Genomic DNA, 16,765 nt, shown 5'->3' with positions numbered 1-16,765 from the left:
AGCCCATTATCAAACCTGAGCTAGTGTCCAGGGCACACTGGCCCGTGGTCAGCACTCACAGACACCACGTCCCCAAGCCCCTGCAGTGACCAGACATGCCCAAGGTGTGCCAACGCAGCCCTCCAGGGACCCGCCTGCATGGAGCACTTTGGGGTGGCCAAGGTCAGCGATGCCACCCACCAGGGACCAGAGCCATGCGAGCACCAGGCAACGGCTCCAGAGAGGACGGGCCAGGTGGCCCAGGCAGGGTCCCCCAGCCTCCCGGGGTTGGTTCCATGCGTGTGCCTGCCTCTGCCTCTCCCAGGGTCAAGGGAATGCACCCCTTCAGGTGGACAGCACTCGAGAGGACCAGACCCAGACATGGCCAGGCCACCGTGGCACACCCAGCACCCGGGAAGAGACCCTGCTCTGCACCCCCCCCAGGCTACAGCTTCCTGGCAGGAGGGGCAGGGGTCAGGTGGGAAGGGACAGGGTGAGGGAAGCGGGGGGGGGGGGGGGGGGGGGCGCAGGGGCAGCGAGGAGGAGGGAGGCACTGAGCTCAGGCCTCGAGGGCCTCGGCCTCCTCATCTGAGAGGCCTCCGTGGAGCAGCTCGGGCCACACGGCCTCAGGCCTCAGAGGGACACGATTCAGCCACAAGGACGGATGGACGGACATCAGCTAGGATGGCGAGAGGCGGTGCCCAGCCCTCCCCCATGGGGTGAACCCAGAGGTGGAGAGCAGGCCAGGTCGCCAGGGCTGGGTACGGCGGGTGTGACCCCTGGGTATAGCTATCCTTCTGGATGCCCGGAACATTCTGGAAGGAGGAAGCAGGGTGAAGCCACAGGGTGGCCGGTGGCCTATTCAGGATGGTCAACTCCATGTGATAGAGAAAGAGTCGCTGCAGAGTGGACCATTCCAGACCAGCGCTGCCCGCCTGGGAGCCGCTTCCAGCCAGGCCTGGGGCTGCTGGGTGCTTGGCCAAGGTGTGCGGCCCTACTGTGTGCTGGAGGCCCTACTGTGTGCTCGTGGCACTGGGACTGCCCAGACAACAGAGTTTTAAAAGTTAAGTGTGATTAAAACAAAATCCACGCTACCCTGGTTTCCAGGGGCTGCAGGGACAGGGTATCACAGCCTGGGCAGCTGAGAACAACGGCCAGCGGCCCTCCCACAACTCTGAGGGCCAGAGCTGACATCAGATGTCAGCAGGCCTCCTTGCCTCCTGGGACACACAGGACCCACCTCCCTTCATCCCGTGGCTCCCAGTGTCCCTGGCATATGGCCACTCCATTCCAGCCAGCTCTGCCTTCACGAGGCCTCCGCCTGCCTCCTCAGAAGGACACTGGTTGTCGGACTTGGGCCTCCCTAGTCCAGACTGGTCTCAAGGACCCGGCCTTCATCACCTCTGCCAAGGCCATTGATCCAAGAGGTCATATTCCCAGGTTCCAGTGAGGACCACGTGCCGACCACACCACCACCCACACTCAGTGAGGCATCGCTGCCCTGTCCGCCCTGGCCAACCTGGCCACACTGGCCACCGTCCCATCCACTGCAGGCTGGAGCCAGGGCAGGCCCTGAGCAGCTCTGGAGCTGCCCACAGCCCGAGGCCAGCAGCTGGCCCTCTCCTCCCTGAGCCAGCTAAAGACAGACCACAGAAACCCAAGTCCCCTTCCCCAGGAGGCCCCCGGGAGCCCAGGCCCTGGGGACAGGCTTCCCTGATGGGGAGGGGGAAGCAGGCCGCAGACATGCTTCTGTCCCCACAGACATGCTTCTCAGTCAGAGGAGGCCATGCCCAGGCAGGATGGTGTGGGGGCACCCCCCTCCCGGAAGCTGTGGCGGGCAGCTGCGGAGCCAACACCGTCTCCAGACTGGCCCCAACTGCAGTGGCATCGGGGCAGCAGTGCGGGCATAGAGCATCGGCGGGAGCAGGGAGGCAGGGCAGGGCCACCTGCTCAGGGACCGGGAGGCCTTGTCCTGGTAGTGGCAAGGGCGGGAAGAGGTGCTGAGAATGCTCCACGGGGCCCGACCAGCGAGGGCACGTTGCACTGGCCAGAGTCACGTCCTCCCATGGCGCCAGGCACCAGCTACTGGACGGCCAAGGCTCTCCGTCTCCCCCGCAGGGGCCCGGCCTACACCTCTGCCCACGGGGCCGCCTGCTCTGCACCTTCCCTGGAAAGACATCTGTCCTTGGATTTAGCGGCCATCCTCGTCCAGGCTGACCCCAGCTGCCTCCAGGGAGTGCTGACCACTAGACCACCCGTCCAGGGCTCGTCCCCAGCTCCTGGAGGAGCTGCCGCAGCCCCGGCTCTCGCCCTCGGGACGGCTTTCCAGAGGTGCCGGCTGACTTCCAGGACGCTCCACGGGGCACTATGCCAGGTCACGGGGGACGTGGCGCTCTGGAGATAAGAGTGGCAGTGAGCCGCGGAGCCACGTGACAGGCGGCTGGGCCACGGCAGCTTTCCGTCCCATAGTTTTTTCTTTAAGAAATCAGGGCCTTGCTTACAAACCCCAGATTTCCAGCTTTTCTGGGAACATAATGGTGGCTGGCGGTCACCCCTCCCTGTCACCCTCCGCACTCCCTGAGTGTGTGACACCCTCTCACCTGCCCTGGGCCACCTGCCCTGCTGTGCTGGAGGCCTCCCTCTTCTCTATAGGAGAAGAGAAGGGAGTGTCTGTCACCCTGGGCTCAGATGCCCGCCCTCCCCTGGAGGCTGGGCTGGGCTGGGGCAGGAATCTGCCTGGAAAAGCCACACAGAAGGCAGCTCCCTGAGGCCTGTTTGTTCTCCTGGATCCAGCCATGCCTGCACTTGTCCCATCTGAACGGAGCCCTTGTTACTGGACTGGCTCTGGAGGCAAGGGCCAAGTTTTCAGTGCATGCCTGATAACCAAATCCCCAAACCTAGAACAAAACGGGGAGAGAACCATTAAACTGGATTTCTTCCCTGAGTGTAGGCGAGGCCGACCCCCAGGGCTACAGAACAGCCTCTGACCCAGGCAGCCCCTCCTGGTCCCCTAGCCCTGCTCCTGGACTGGGCAGCATCCCTGAAAGGTGGTGACCTCAGGGCCTTGGCACCTGCTGACCCCTTCCCTGGAAGGCTCCTCCCTCTTCCCTTCCTGTGGCCACCTCCTGCTCATTGTCCAGACTCCAGCTCAAATGCCACCTCATCAAGCTGACCCTTGAGCCCTGTACCAAAAGGAGCCCTGCAAAGCACTCACCCTCCTCCCATCCTATGCTACAGCATCCTCTCTCCCCAGTGTCAGGGCCCTGCATTTTGTGTCCCCGGAGGCCATGAGGCCAGCAGGCTGGCTGCTGGAGACAGGAAGCAGGACTCCCTGCCCTGACGACCCCGCTCAGCCGCCGGAGCAGCTGCTGCATGCCTGAGCCCTTACGTGGTGCATGCGGGCTGCCTGCTGCTGGAGGCCCTGCCAGGAGATCCCAGCTGGCTGTGGCTAGAGCAGAGCACCCACGCGGGCACTGAAGGTGGCACCCCACAACTCCACAAATAACAGGTGCCAGTGACTCTGCTGCCTGGGTAAAGTGCCAGCTGTGTGACCTTGGGTGAGTCTCTGAACCTCTCTGTGCCCTCAGCTTTCCTGCCTATAAAACAGGCTGGTGGGAGGGGGCAGGGGGCAGCCATGATGGAGGAATGTGATGGACATCAGTGTCCAAAGTGCATGCATGAAGATAGGAATTGGTGTGAACACACTTTACACAACCAGAGGTCAGGGATGCTGTGCTCTGGGTGTGTAGTGGGAACCGTGATGCATTCCGCTGCCATGTATTTAAAAAATAAAAGCAATTTAAAAATTTTTTTAAAAAATGAACAGCTGGTGAGAGTAGCAGCTGCCTGTGGGTTCCAGGAGGAGCCCCAACATACGCCGAGGTCACAGCAGACCCAAAGAAAGGCTCAGGAGCCACCGCCCGGGAGACGGCACCGACCGACCACGGTCTCCCCACCACACTCTCCCCACGGCACTGGGCAGGGGGCGGGTCAGCTGTGTGGCTTCCGTGGTAGACATGGCACCTGTGTGCGGTCCCCCAAGGCAGGCTCGGTGCTGTCTACCCGCCTATCCCACCTCTTCCAGGGCCTCCCTGGGCTCCCGACCCCAGGAGCAGTGGCCCCCAGCACCCTTCCCGTGGTAGTCCTCAGCTCCCGCCTCCCTGGGGCCCACAGGACAGGGAGACCCCGCCCCAGGAGCCTGCAGTCAGCACCGGGCACGCACGCCCCCACCCCAAGCCCCCGTTCGCCGAAGTTCCGGAAACCCAGGGCCACCCAGAACGAGTGCACCCTGGGGGTAGGCGTCCACACGCACCAGGCAGCCGGGGCCCAGGGGCACGGCCACACCACGAGCCGCTCCAGCCAGGAGTCACATGAGAAGACCCCCAGCCCAGTCCCCACCAGGAGAGGAGCCCCTTGCCATGCCCAGCTGTGAGCCGCTGCCGGGCGCCTAGGGCAGGGCCACAGGCACACCAGGAGCAGCGGGCAGAGGCCACCGAGCGGGACGGAGCAGGGACTGCCTGGATCTCAGTGAACGGCTCGCTCTGTCACCAAGTGAGACAACAGCATACCCTACGACCCCGGGTGGTCCTGGCTGTGTCCAGAGGTCCCACGGGAGTGAAGCGCTCTCCACAGTCAGGCCTGAGCCTGGAGCCACCTTGAATTAGCATCTTCCTCACTGGCACGCAGGAGTCCATGACCAATGGCGTCCAGCGCAAGAACAGCACTGTGACATCCCTCCCGGGACAGCCTGAAGGCTGAGGAGCCAGGGACACGGGGAGGAAAGTGCAGATGGCCCAGGTTCCAACCTCACTGGCTGTGTGACTTCAGGAAGACACTAAGCCTCTCTGTGCCTCGGCGTCAAGATGCATGCAGACTCCCCAGGAGGATCTGGAGAGTCCGTAAGTCGGGCAGCATCAACACCAGGGGACAATCACAGACCCTGTTATGACAACTGTAGTTTTATTGCTGCTGTAGCTTCATCATCATGATTCACAACAACTTCAAATTTCACAAAGGCCTACAGCAGAAAGCCCGCCCAGCTGAACCTGGGGCTGGGAACTGGGTACACCCCCCCCCCGCCCGGGGACCCCACCACCACCTACGCTCTCCGGAGCCCCCAGAGCAGCAGCCCTCCAGCCCCCAGAGGGGGTGGAGATCACCATCAGGTGGAGGAGACCATGTCAGAGCCAAGATCAAAATCAAGTGCGATCATCAGGCAGGCCCCATCCGTAATTACGAATCTGATGTCATTAGGCACCCGCTAACCTCATTACTTATTTATTTACGGGATTGCTTATTTAATTTATGAGCCTTCTTCCCCGAAAAGTCATCTCAGCCAGCACCCCTCAGGCGAGGAAGAGGAGGAGGAGGAGGAGGAGGAAGGGGCCCCCCCTCTCACCCGCCCCACCCCCATCCTGCTCCTGCTCTGCCTCGGAACAGCTCCCCCCAGGTCTGGTGATGTCCAAGGTGACTGCTGGGCAGGGCAGACCTGGCAGAGCCAGGCTTGGTGCTAGACCCGGAAAGCTCCCACTGTCATCTCCCCAGCACAGAAGACCCTCGGGGCAGCGGGGCTCTGGCCCCACCGGGCACCAGGGCTTGGCATCACCTCCGATCCCTGTGACAAAGGGAGCTGGCCCTTCCTGGCACAGGGGGGAAGAAGCACCAACTTGTGGTCACAAGTTTTAATTCTCATTGTGCTGAGAAGTCACTTGACTCTGAAGGCCCCTGTCTCCTCAAACCTGTAGAAGGGGAGTGAAGAACTCACAGGCGGCCACCCGAGGGCTGCTGCCCAGGGCCACGCCACGCTCCCGGCCAACGCAATAAGACAAGAAAAGCAGGAAGTGGCATGAAGACTAGGAAGAAAGGCAGAGCCAGCGTCGCGGGGGGAGGGGCCACTTCCCCAGGCCGGGGAGCTACACCGGGTGGCCACAGCCTTTCCCAAAATGCAGCCCACAGTGCAGTGTACTTGAACACGCGTGGGGTCCACCAGAACGGCTGACAGGAGTGCCCATGAGGGTGTGCGCCACTGGGGTTCCCAGGTCTGCGGGTGGACGCAGAGCCGGGTGAGAAATCAGCTGGTAAGTCCCCACACAGCCCCCACACGCCTGCAACCCGCCCTCACAGGAGACAGGCGTGCAACGGGCATGCAACGGTGTCCCCAGCACGAAGAACGAGCTATGGGCTGGGGCTGGGGCTCAGCAGGACAGCGCTCGCCCAGCGCCGCAAGGCCCTGGGTGCGGCCCACAGCACCACATATAAGTAAATAAATAGGATGAGGCATCACGTTCAACTACGACTGAAACACAAATATTAAAAAAAAGAAGGAGCCCTGGCGACAGAGGACACAGCGTGAATGTCAGAACGACAGAGCAGCCAGACACGTAACTGCACGTGTGTGCTGTGTGATGATTTCACTATGCACCTCTAGAAGGTTCCGGAACTTCTATGGCAGACACGAGGTCAGCAGTTCTTCTAGAGGGGCAGGGCATACCCTAGTTTGTGCTGGTGCAAGTGTTAGCGACCAGCGAGATCCAGGGAACCCCAAGAGCTGCGCCTTCCCACAGGCTGGCTGGACCTCCAGGCTCGTTGGCCAGAGTGTAACAGACAAACCCACACGCGGGCAGCGACGCCCCCCACTTCTAGGTCAGGTCTGTGGGTCCCGGAGCCGTCCCTCAAGTTTCCCAAAGGTCCTGACTTATGAAACTCAAAAAATAAGTTGGGGCTGACTCTCAGACCTGCCCCCCTTGCAAGGTCAGGTGCGCAAAGCCCTTGGCCTCTGGGCCTCAGCCTCCCCAGCCGCAGGAGCAGAGGGGCAGTAGAGCAGCAGTCCGGGCACAGGCCAGGGGCCTCAGGGGCTCACCACTACTGCTGCCATAGGAGCAACAGGGCCCCGCGTGGACAGGACTGGCCAGGGTCCTCACGGCCCTCCACAGACAGGGCTCAGGTCAGCAGCACCTGCAGACCTAAGGCCCCTGCCCAGCTTCAAGATGGGGCACTTAACGGGTGCCTGCTCTCCAGGGCTCCAACCACCCTGTCCCCCAGGAAGAGAGAAGAGGGAAGGACGACCCTGGCCCAGGGGCTCCCTGAGGGCCACACCAAGGTATCCTGCAGGGTCATCTCAGGAAGGCCTCAGCAGGACTCCTGGTAAAGCGAGGGCACAGGACAGGGGCACAGGACAGGGGAACACCAGAACCCCTAGGAAAGGGGTCGAGCAAGAGCCCAGCCACTTGTGAAAGGAAAAAGGCAACCACGGCGAAGGGCCAGGAGGAGGCTGCAGGGACAGGGACTCTGCCCGCTCCCGGGGCCTGTCCAGGGTAGCTCCAGACCAAGGGACAGGGAGGGGCTGTGTGGAGCGGAAGCCGCAGCAGGAGGGGCGTCCCCCGGGCCCGATTAGCAGGGTGGCCGCAGGCAGACAAGCTCAGCTGTCAGCAGGGCCATCGCAGGCACCATTAATTGCTGTCATTTGAGGGTGGCCCTGTGGGGAGGGGAAGGAGGGGCAGGGCTGAGCGTCCTGAGCTGAGGATATCCCACCGGCTCTTGGCCCTGGGGACAAAACCAGTCCCACTGCCCAAGAAAGGATGAGTCTCAGAGCTGTGACCCCACAGGCCAAGGACCCGCCACACACACCTGGTCCCCTGTCTGCCTACAGACTGTCCCAATGGCAGCAGAGAGCGGCCATCCTGGGCTCACCTTCCAGCCCCACCTGGACACCCTGACACTCCGACACCCCGACACTCAGACCCCCGACACCCCAGCACCCGCTCTCAGCACACCCAGCTGCAGGGCCCAGCAGGCCCACCACCCCCAGGACTCAGGCGCCACCCCTCAAGGCCCAGGTCCCCTCCTCCCTCCCAGGGCACAGGGGCCTCCAGGTGAAGACTCGCCCACTTCCTGGGGTGGCTCTGGATCAAAGAGCCCGCTGCAGAGGGCCAGAAAGGTCTCCAGCCTGCGCACGGCCTGCCTGTCTGCAACTGTCACCATCCATGCTTGACATCTGCCCCCAGGTGCTGATGACCTGGGAATGGCCCTGCTCCCACTGCCCCTGCCATGGCCCCCAGACAGGCCTCATGTGGGCGGAGCGGCCACCTGGGTCCTGCCAAGAGGGCTCCTGGGAGCAGCAGGGAAGCTAAGTGTTCGCAGACAGAAAGCCCTTTTATCGTCCTCAGGCGGGCCACTGGCGTGACAAGAGATAACTCAGACAGAGGAAGGCTCCCAGGGGCAGGACTGGACGACGCAGGGCAGACAGCAGAGGAGCACAGCTAGGCCACCCTTCTCTGCGGCCAGCCCCAGCCCCTCGTCAGTCCCCAGCCGTCAGGGGGCGAGGGCTCAGGGCCAAGGGGAGGCCTCCAGGGAGACCCCAGGCCACTCACCCTGAGCTGCCCTCCAGAGGCCAGGACAAGCCACCAGGCCACGGCTGCAGGACCCCACCCCCCGCAGGTCTTTGTTCGAATGCCATCCTCCCAGGGAGGCCCTCCTGGTCCCCACTTGACACTGCAGGCAACCCCTCCTGCAGTCCCTCGCCCAGCGCTCGTCCCTGTCCCGATGGTCCCTCACCCAGCCTTCGTCCCCAAGATGCAAATCTTGAGGGTTCAAGGCTCTGCCTCACCCCGGGGCCTGGCATAGAGTAGGTGCTTTACAAAGAAATCCCTCTGCCTGATGAGGACACCTCCCCCAGGCAGCGCCAGCCAGGCGCCTCCTCGCCCCCCTGCGCGCCTCGCCGCGTCCCGGAAACCAGCACCCCCACCCACCACTCCCCCCGGCTCCTGGGCACCTGAGGAGCCCTGGCCACATCTGCCAGGCAGAATTGTTCCCCCAGGAACTCCAGGCCCTCTTCCCACAGGGGGTCCCAGCAGCATAAGCCTTGGGGACAGAGGGGACAGAGGTGACCTACCAGAAACTGCCCCCAGCGAGACTGTGTCCGGTGAGACTGTCCTCAGAGGCCAGGGAGACCTGCGGGAGAACACACTGGTTACTGAGAACCTGGCTCCCAGGGTGGGGCCTTGGGACCACATCACCTGCAAGGAGGTGACCATGGCCTGAGCCCTGTGCCTTGTACCAGCCAGCAGCCCAAGGACTTCTCCACAGTGACCCAGTGACAGAGGCACTGCCACCCTCTGAGAAGGGGACACTCAGGCTCAGAAATAGCCTCGCAGCCGGCCCTGTGGCGAGGAGGTGCCAAGTCCGGGCTTCCACAGACGGGGCCCGGGCAGCCCACGCACTGCCCCTCGGCGTCCCTGGCCCCCAGGAGCCCACGCCTGAGAGCTGGAGAACCCACGGCCCCACACCAAGGTGAACGCAGGGCAATAAAATGAGGGCCTCAGGCTGGGGGTGTGGCTCAAGTGGTAGCGCGCTCGCCTGGCATGCGCGGGGCACTGGGTTCGATCCTCAGCACCACATACAAAGATGTTGTGTCCACCGAAAACTAAAAAATAAGTAATAAAAAATAAAAACGAGGGCCAGGTACGGGGGGACGAGGCAAAGACAGATATACTTCTCCAGAGGACATGGGGAGGGTGCGTGGCAACGGCTGGCAGCAGGACACAAGCCAAACCAGGAGGGCCCCGAGGGGCCTGCCGAGGCTCAGCCAGATAGGCACTGCCCATTGCTGACAAGGACTTGGAACAACCGACCGTGTGCACGGCTGGCCCCACACCGAAGGGCGCAGCCACCACGGAGGACAATCAGTGAGGCCTCCGCCAGGCGGGCTCAGGATGCGCCGCAGGACCCGCGAGCGCCAGCATTCAGAGAAACGAAGCCACCTGCGAGGACCTGGCGCGAAAACCCAGGGCGACCCCCTCCACGCCCTCAAGACCAGCCCCTGGCCGCCACCAGGGCGCCCTGCCAAGGGCGCCTCCTCCACAACAAGGCAGAGAGGACAGGGGTGCGCGGCCACCACAAGGGACTCAGGCTCGCAGGGAGCCCGAACAAGGCCCTCAGGGCTCACCCGCGACTGTCTACTCGGGAAAGCGACCCAGGCAGAGGCCCACTGCCTGTCCTCCCCTGCCACCCTGACCCTGACCGCACCCTGGTCAGGACATGTGAGAACTTCTGCATAAATAAAAACCACCGTCCTGTAGAGACACTGCAAAGGTCCCCACAAGGCGGGCCCCAGCTGCCCACTGTGGCCCTGGGCAAGGCCCACCTGAGCGCAGCTCTCCCGTCGGGACAGAGCTGGCTGCAGCTGCCTCAGGACGCGCCCTACAGAGCCCTTGGTCCTAGGCAGACCCAGGCGGCCGCTTCTCCAGTGGAGGTCGAACCCCGAGGACCAAAGCTGCTGTCCAGAGGCCAGGGGCAGCTGTGTGACCAGGCCCCTCCTGACTGTGCAACCTGAGCCCGGGAGCTTCACCTCTGAGCCTGTTTCCTTGTCCCCAGAAAGAAAATGATGAACCACCAAGTGGCCGGACATGGAATGCAAGAGCCAGGCCATGCCCTGGGCAAGCTCTCGGGGCCAGCAGTGCTGTGCCCTGTCCAGTGGCTGGCGAGCTGCCCTCTCCAACCCCACCTGCCTGGCAGCCCTCCCACACCCCAGGGGACCCTCAAGGGGGACAGCCCGGCAGCATCTTTCTGCCCTTTATTCTCTAGGAGGCGCTCTCACTGGTGCCGGGCCTGGCACTGGGTCTCGCCATCTGCGGCAGCTCCAGGGACAGGCCCTGCGGGAGGCTGGAGGCAGGGAGGGCCAGGGCGTGGCTCCCAGAGCCTCGGTGGCCAGCCACCTGCAGCCTGCCTGGGATGGCTCCGCAGGGCCAGGCCCAGAAGGCAATCTCCCCGGGGAACGGGAGGCTCCAGCCTCTGCCCTGGGCACAGCTGGGAATCCCATGCCAACTCTGACTCCAGGCACCAGAGCAGCGGCAACCCCAGACACCCAGCATAGGGTCCAGGGCAGGCGGTCCAGGAGGGGACACCGCGACTCCCAGTATGAGGAGACGCACGCGGGGTCCCCGGTTTAGGGAACTGACCCAGCAGGGACCTCAGGAAGGCAGAGGCTGCTGCCGAGCTGGCCAGAGGCAGGGAGGACTGCGGGGAGGGAGGGGCCTAGGAGGCGGCTGGCTGGACAAATGCCCCAGGGCCCTGGCTGGACCAGGGGAAGCGGGCAGGCAGGTCCCTCCAGTTTGAGAATCCAGCAGGTTCAGTGGAAACAGGCAGCCCTGGGAGGGCCCTGCCCCTGTCCAGACAGCCAACAAGGCAGGCCTGAGGGGCTGTCCAGGTGGGAGGGGGCAGGAAAGACACAGTGCAGCCAAGTCCACGGCAGGCCAGAGGCAGAGCCCAGGGGAGCCAGCCCTGGACAGCTAGGGGCCAAGTGCCCACTTCCTGTGCCCTCTGCGTCCCTGTCCACCATGTCACCCTCTTAGTCCTCACAAGCACTAGTGTGTCCTTCCCCTGCCTAGACCAGGAGCTGAGGGTCAGGGTGGAGGCACCTCACGCAGGCACCGTGCAGGGAAGGGACCCTGGCCAAGTCAAACACAGGCCAGCTCTCCAGACCTCAGGTGCCAGGACCCATGGGAGCCAGGGCAGGAGGGACCCTCCTCGGCCACCAGAACTGCTGGGAACCCAGAGGGACAGCACAACATGGCCCTGGGCACAGCTGAGGCCCACCTCCTGCAGGAGGCCGGGCCAGCTGCAGGCACTCACCACTCACACACACACACGTTCACGCCCGGGCCCTGCCACCACGCTCTCCACACCCCCACTTGGCTCAGACAGGCTGTGGGGACCAGGGGTTGTGGGGTCCACAGGACATGTGGTCCGGGGGGCAGGTCCAGAGGCCGGGAAGACAGCCACCGGGCCTGGCCACAGACAACTGCAGGAAGGGTGGGGCCCCCAAGGGCCCCTCCCCAGGCCCACCCTCACCAGCCCCAAAGGAGCCCCCAGACCCCTCCTAGCCTGTGCCCTCCCAGGACCCCCAAGAAGCCACCCAAGCACACACCACAGAGGCCAGCTGGCCTGTCCCCGCCCACTCACAGACACAAGGCCACAGGCTCTTCCTGCTTCCACACCAAGGCCACCAACAGCCTGCAGCCACAGACGTGGGGTGGGAGCCCCACCACACGCATGAGGTCACGAGGTGGGTCCTGGAGGTGACCCACACTCCCACAGGTGCACCGGCAGCAAGCAGGGGCTTCCAAGAGCAGTAGCTGCGGCGACAGGAACCAGGTGACCCCCCCATGAAGGTCGGGGTCCTCCCCAGCAGGGCCAGGCACTGAGGTCAGGGTGCAGCTGGCAAGAGCGAGGCCTGAGTGGGGCCAGAGCAGCTGGGGGCTGCTAGACTCACCAGGTAGGACAGCCAGCAGGGCGGCTCCCATGGGGAGGCCACGGCCCACCCCCCACCCCCCACCCCCCACCGGGGACCCAACCACAGGGTGCCACCCCGACCCTTCCCACCAGGCTGCTGGGCCACCAGGAGAAGGCCCAAGGATGTGGTCCTCCAAGCCCCAGGCGTAGGCCTTTGCCTCCAGGGTCCTGTGCCCCCAGGGCAGGTGGCCAAACGCTGAGACATAGGCTGGCATCCCCCACTCCACTGCCCGGCCTCCTCCCAGAGCCCAGCTGGAGGGACACCCAGCAGGACCACTGCACCAAGCTGTGCTCTGCAAGGGTCTCGGACCTCCAGCCAGGTACACTGTGGATCCAGCATGGCCGCCCAGAAGGCACCTCTGCAGGCTGGCCAGGGGCAGCACAAGCCAGATCCAAGTGGGGACAGTGCTGTGAGAAGGCGTCCTCCACCCCCAGGACTGACCTGGCCCCTGAGCCCACCTCTCCACCCAGGAGAGCGGGAGCAGCCCCGGTCCCGCAGGCCTGTCACTGTGTCCTGTCACCATGGAGCCAGCGGCCCTGACAGTGGGGGGAGGGCACCTCCACTGCCTTTCCATTCAGAAGCAACAGGGACATTTAATTTTCCTTCTAAAGTGACAGCTGGGTGGTCACCGCTCTCCCTGAAGCTGAGGGAAGCCTTCAAAGCCTGCCAAGGTCTCGGCTACCACTGCGGGCGGGCGGGCAGGCGGCGGGGGAGCCACTCCCCCCAGAGAAGCAGCAGCCTCCAGACCAAGGCCAAGAGGCGGGCAGACGGTGGACAGGGGCTGGGGGGCTGGAGGGCCAGGAGAGGGGGGCCCACCCACAGGGACAGAAGATCTGTCCAGGGAAACACGCAGTGCGCAGGCCCGAGCTACGATGCACACCCCACCCCATGCCCACCTGCCCAGGCCCCACTTGAGACTTCCTGGTACAGGGTCCAGCAGGCCCAGCCCCCAAACAGTGCCCATCACCACAGTCACTGCAGGCCCACGGCCACCAGACCCCACACGTCTCCACAGCCTGTGAGCTGCCGCCATCTGGCCCACTTCACAGGTGGAGAAACTGAGGCCCAGGAGGTCCAACCACTTGCCCGGGACCACACAGTCAGCCAGGGTCAGGGAGACGGGACCGTCCATCTGAGGCCACCCCACCCTCTTCCTCGCATGCCAGTGGATCTGGAACCTGATCTCAGAAACCTCCGGGCCCTCTTCTGGCTCAAGGGTGCAGAGCCAGCCAGACGCAGCAGCCTGGGGCCATCAGCCGCCAGAAAGAAGCCGCAGTTCTGGGAGGAGGGCAGGGCCCTCAGGCAGCAGCATGGCTCCCAGCCAGTGCAGGGCAGGGCCAGGACCCACAGGCCCACAACACAGAGCGCCATCTGCCCATCCACCTGGCCGCCCATCCACCTGGCCGCCCGCCCCAGCCCTTGCCAGCCCACAGGGGTTTCCCAGGCAGACACGGTGCCGGGACCATCAAGCCTAATGCCACCCGTACCCCCCACTGCAGACGGGGCAGGGCAAGAAGGTGCCAGAGCCTCAGCAGAGACGGGCACGGCTTCCAGGGGGCCACGCCACCTCTGCCGCAGCCCAGGCCTGGGGCCCTAGGACAGAGACCAGAGTGGGCTCTGTGGGGACATGTGGTGGGAGCTGCCCTTGGTGGCCCAGCTGCCACCTGGACAGCAGCCACCTCCCCCAGGAACTCCCTGGGGCCCGCCATGGCTGGCCAGTATCCTGCACATCCACTGCCAGGCTCTGCACAGAGGACAGCTCTGCCCAGGAGCCCGGGCCCATGAGGAGGAGGGGCTGGGACTAGGCCATCAGGACCCGCGAGCCACGGGGGATGCCAGGAGGGAAGGGTGGCATTGACCGCCAGAAGCAATTAATGGCCCAGGTCAGGAGACGGTGAAAGAGATTGGTCACCGGGGACCCAGGGGACACTCTAGCACATCCAGAGTCCAGCGTCCAGCACTGGAGGGTGACACGTATTGCCGGGGCGCTGGGGGCAGCCAGGAGCTGGCCATTTGCCCTTCCTCTGACCCCAGGAGCCCCCTCTGCCTGCAAGACCCCCACACCTCTCTCGACAGTGGAGGTCAGGGACAGATGGGGATGTGAGGCCCAGCCCAGGGCCACCACACGGCACCACCAGCCCAAGTCCAGCCACAGCTCCAACCGGGGACCTATGCCCGTCTGTCTCCGCGTCTCTTCTGTGGCAAAATGGAAATAAGGATAAAGGCAGCTGAAACCAGCCCAGCTGGAGCCCGTGCTGCCCTTTGGCAAAGCCAGAGGGAGGAAGTCACTTGGCACTTCTGCACCTAAGGGACCCCATCGTGAGACGGAAAGATGGCAGGGACACAGCTTCCTGGAGAAACTCTGTCCAGCCCACTTGCCTCCGCAGGGCCTCGCACCCAGAGCCTGGCAGCAGCTTCATCCCCATCACTGAGGGCACCAGAATTAGGGCCCAGGGAGCACAGAGGCGGAGGACCAGAGGGAGCACAGCCGGTCGCCGGCTCTGCAGAGGGCAGGAGGGGCCCAGGCTTGGGGACGGTGGCTGTGGGGACGGAAGCACAGGCACCCAGCGGCCCCCACGACCCTCTTTGAACAGGGCTCCATCTGGGGTGACGGGCCACGGCCTCCCCAGCCACAGGCCCCTGGCACCAGCACCAAGCCCTCCAGGCAGGGGTGCCCCCTGCTCCCTCGCTACCCGACACACGGGTGGGAAAACCAAGGACCTCAGGGAGCCGCAGCCTGAAGTATTCTCCCTGATGTCCCCTGTTCGTGTCCCTGTGACCTGGCGTGAGCCCAGCAGGCGCTCAGAAGCCAAGGTCATCAGGCTGGGGAGGGAGGGGGAGAGCAGCAAGTCAGAGCGGAAACTGAAAACTGCAGGTGCCCCTCGCATTCCGTGCCCCACGCATTCCGCAGCGCATTTCACAGGAGCCACGATGATTCAAGGAGTGGCCCTGCAGGGGACATTTCCGCTTCTGTGACCAGGTGGAGGTAGGGACCAGGGGTACACCTCTGGGCCTGGTATCTGCTCCATGACCAGCTCCAATGCCCTAATCACACCAGACACACACAGACCTCTCTCCTATCCAGGCCGCACCCCAGGGACAGGGGTGTGGGCGGGGACAGGGAGGACACAGCCAGACCCCAACCTCAGGGCGCCTGAGCCCAGGCTCCTGCTCCCCCTCCACTTTCTGAGCTGTGTGACCCTGGGTTCACTGCCTGTGAGCCGTCTCCTTGTCCATGAGACAGAAACTCACCTCACTGGGTGACGCAGAAATTCAACAAATGCCTACGAGGTCCTGGCATGTCCTAAAAGCTCAGTGAACATCAGGCATTTTTCCCCAATCTCTTTACTGAGGGGATTCCCAAAACAAAGTCCAACAGTGAGCTACTCGGCTGTGTCCGCACATCCCAGGGCCCGACCGTCACCACATCCGGGTCCAAAACATCTGTGCCTCCCCAAGAAGGGCCCCACTGACATTAAAGTTTGTCCCTAGGTGCCCCAGCCCAGCCCCACAAGCCTGCCCCTGCCCAGTGTCCCTCCTGGGCCAACCTTCCTCCCAGCCTCAGGTTGAGGCCTGCCCCGCTGCAGCCCAGGGCAGCGCTCTGGTCCTCCTGTGGCCACACTGGGCTCCTGGCTGGGCGCAGGCCCTGCCCACTCTCCTCAGGTGAGAAAAAGGTAAACACACGGAACCACAGAGGGCTGTGGGGGGAGGCGGCTGGACAGCAGAGGGGGCGGGCGGAGGGAACACAGGGGCCTCTGCTGGGCCTCCTCCCCCAACCCCGACATCCTCCTGGGTCTCTGCAGGTGCCAGGTGGAGCCCCAGGGGGCAGCGGGAAGGCAGCCATGGGGGCACCCCGGGAGTGGACGCAAGTGCACGGGCCGGAGGTGGGGAGCCGGGGCCGGCCTGGGCATGCCTCTCGGGCGGGAAGGGTGGACAGCGCGGCCTCTCCCCCGCTAGGCTGCTCGGGCTGCACCTCTGTGAGCAGTCAGCAGGGACCAGCGCGGGTTCAGGGCCAGCAAGAGGCCACCACGACGTCCATGCCAGATGGCAGTGGGCGGGGCCGTCACCGACCGTCTGCCACTCGCTCCTGTTGTCATTACTACCGAGGTGGGACAGAGGCCCGTGGCAGTGGTCCCCCTGTGTGTCACTACTGCAGCTGCTGCTGCTGCAGTCTCCCCGGGAACCGCGTGGTATCCCAGGACTGTGCTCGGACAGCCGTTAGGACAGTCCCCAAGCAGTGCCCCCACCACCATCCCGGCCACTCCAAAGGCCACTCCACCACCCACCATCAAAGGCTCTGTCGGCCACCACAGCGAGGGGCAGCTGCCGTAGCCTTCCTGACAGCGTCAGTGGCCAGGCCGCGGCTCCCAACCTCGGTCCCTGTGCCCAGAGCTCTGTCGGGGAGTAAGCGCTGGGGCAGTGGGGACTTACTAGAGGGATCTGTGCTGCTTGGCGAAAGGCATTGCCCCAGCAGACGCCACACAGGCCGTCTGGGCC

The 16,765-nt window shown here is 64.2% G+C and overlaps 1 protein-coding gene across 15 annotated transcripts in view; it reads right to left on the bottom strand.

Moving 5' to 3' along the window:
- The window catches only part of Ncor2 (nuclear receptor corepressor 2), a 143,036-nt gene that overhangs the window by 113,047 nt on the left and 13,224 nt on the right, over window positions 1-16,765 (bottom strand). For 14 of the 15 annotated variants that reach the window (XM_071616071.1, XM_071616047.1, XM_071616044.1 and 11 more), the window contains exon 2: window positions 8,870-8,928. The exons of the other annotated variant lie outside the window; for it this stretch is intronic. The gene's annotated coding sequence lies outside the window, so the exon portion shown is untranslated. The remainder of the gene's footprint in view (window positions 1-8,869; window positions 8,929-16,765) is intronic. 15 annotated transcript variants of the gene reach the window in all.

Source organism: Marmota flaviventris, chromosome 1, assembly GCF_047511675.1.
Source record: "Marmota flaviventris isolate mMarFla1 chromosome 1, mMarFla1.hap1, whole genome shotgun sequence".
NCBI classification, from domain to species: Eukaryota; Metazoa; Chordata; class Mammalia; order Rodentia; family Sciuridae; genus Marmota; species Marmota flaviventris.
This window is presented reverse-complemented; position numbering and strand designations above follow the sequence as displayed.